The following is a 2,682-nucleotide window of genomic DNA, read 5'->3' on the forward strand; positions in this document are numbered from 1 at the left end:
ACAGCATTGTACCACATGACTGATCTGGATATGTTCTTTTTGACAATGAATGCAATACCATTCCTCTTCAATTAGTCATATGCAGCATAGTAAACCATGTGGTTGTCAGATTCAAAATGGCCAACACTAGTCCATTTTAGCTCACTAATGCCTAAGATATCGATGTTTATGTGTTTCATTTCATTTTTGACAATTTCCAATTTTCCCAGATTCATATTTCGTACATTCCATGTTCTGATTTTCAATGGATGTTTACAGCTGTTTCTTTTCATTTTGAGCGGTGTCCCATCAGAAAATGAAGATCCCACAGGCTTTTCTCCCACAGGCTTTACTCCAATCGTGTCATCACTGTCAAGTCTACTTTGAGGAGGCAGCTCTTCCCCAGTCGCATTTTGAGTGCCTTCCAATCTGAGGGGCTTATTTCCCGGCACTATATCTGACAGTGTTTCTCTGCTATTCATAAGATTTTCAGTGACTAAATATTCAAAAGTAGTTCGTCACTCTTTCTTCCTAGTCTGTCTTCGTCTGGAAGCTCATCTGAAACCTGTCTACCATGGGTGACCCTGCTGGTATTAAAAAAACTGGTAGCGTAGCTTTCAGAATTAACAACTCACAAGCCACCACAGTATGACAAACTGACAGACGAATGGTAGCAGGGTCCTTTAAGCGGCTAAAATTTCCTTTGCCCTTTGTGGGCCTCTAAATGTAACAGTCTGAATTAAATATCCACTAACACACAAGTCCTGGTGTAGTGCTGTAGGATAAGCTACGAACCCCAATATCAACAGTTCCAACCCACCAGCTGCTCCTAGGAAACCTTACACAAGGTCACTATGAGTCAGAACCGACTCAAAGTCACTTAACAGCAGCACCAGCTAACCACAAGATCCGAGGTTTAAAGCCACGAGCTGCTCCATGGGAAACCTACACAAGTTTGTTATTAACTGGAACTAACTCCAAGACAGTTTACAGTGATAACAATGCACAATTGTTTGTTGGATCATGCCATGACAAAGTTAAAACAGTTAAGTCGTGATTCCTCTCAAATAGCAATCTAAAAATTCTTACAAAACTCTTTAATTTAGGATAATTTATATGTAATGCTGTACATTCCTTGCTTAAAATAATATTTTCTGATAAATATTAATTATTGATATTTAAAATTCATGGATTTATAAATATATGTATCTATATTTTAAAGAATACATAGAAATGAAAATTAATTGTAATCTGACTACATAAACCAAAAACCAAACCAACTGCCATCAAGTTGATTCTAACTCATAGGACCTTATGTTGTTGTTGTTGTTGTTGTTAACTACCGTTGAGTTGGTCCTGACCCATAGCAAACCTCTATAGGGTTTCCAAGGAGCAGCTGGTGAGCTTTAACCATGGACGGGATAAAACTGCCCCATAGGGTTTTCAAGCTCCCCAGCTGCTCCTTGGAAACCGTATACAGGGTTGCTATGGGTCGGAACTGACTCGACAGCACTTAAGAGCAATAGGCTTTTCGAGGCTATAAATCTTATGGAAGCAGGCTGCCACATCTTATGCCCACAGAGTGGCTGGTGGGTTCAAACAGCCTACCTTCTGTTTAACAGCTTAATACAAAACCAGGATTCCTTCCTATTATATTGTTGTTGTTGTCAAGTGCCATCAAGTCAGTACCATCTCAGAGGAGCAGCTGGTAAGCTTCAACTGCCAAACTTATAATTCAAACTGATCTTGTAGCCCAGCACATTAAACCACAGCACCATACCAGGATTCCTCTTACCATATTATTGTTGTTGTTAAGTGCCATCAAGTCAGTTCCTACCCATAGCAACCCTGCATAGGGTCTCCTAGGAGTGGCTGGTGAGCTTGAACCACCTACTTGCAGTTCAAACTGACTTTGCAGTTCAATGCATTAACACACAGTGCCACACCAGGACTCCTCTACTACATTTGTTGTTAAGTGCCATAGAGTCAGTTCCAACCCATAGCAACCCTGTGTAGGGTTTCTGAGGATCAGCTGGTGAGCTTGAACAATTGAACTTGCAGTTCAAATGACTTTGCAGTCTGGTGCATTAACCCACAGTGCCACACCAGGACTCTACTACATTGTTGTTGTTTTTTTAAGTACCATGGAGTCGGTTCCGACTCATAGTGACCCTGCACAGGGTTTCCGAGGCTGCAAATCTTTACGGGAGCAGAAAGCCTCATCTTTCTCTTGTGGAACAGCTGGTAGTTTTGAACTGCTGACCTTAAGGTTAGCAGCCCAGTTCATAACCACTATGCTACCAGAGCTCTATTACATACAGAGGACAAATAAAAAAACAAAGAAAAAAAAAAAACTACTGATATTTTGGTATATTTTCAGATATATATATGGGAGTTCTGGTGTGACACTATGGGCTAATGTATTAGACTGCAAAGTCATTTGAATTGCAAGGTTGATGGTTCAAGCTTACCAGCTGCTCCTTGGAAACCCTATATAGAGTTGCTATGGGTTGGAATCTACTCAACAGCACTTAACAATATATATATATATTGTTGTTGTTGTCAGGTGCCATCGAGTCGGAACTGACTCATAGCGACCCCATGCACAGCAGAACAAAACAATGTTCAATCCTGGGCCAACCTCACTACCGCTGCCACACTTGAGTCCATCAATGATGCCACCTGGCTGATTGATCTCGTTGG

The sequence above is a fragment of the Chrysochloris asiatica genome, unplaced genomic scaffold (genome assembly GCF_000296735.1).
Source record: "Chrysochloris asiatica unplaced genomic scaffold, ChrAsi1.0 scaffold00013, whole genome shotgun sequence".
Taxonomy (NCBI): Eukaryota; Metazoa; Chordata; class Mammalia; order Afrosoricida; family Chrysochloridae; genus Chrysochloris; species Chrysochloris asiatica.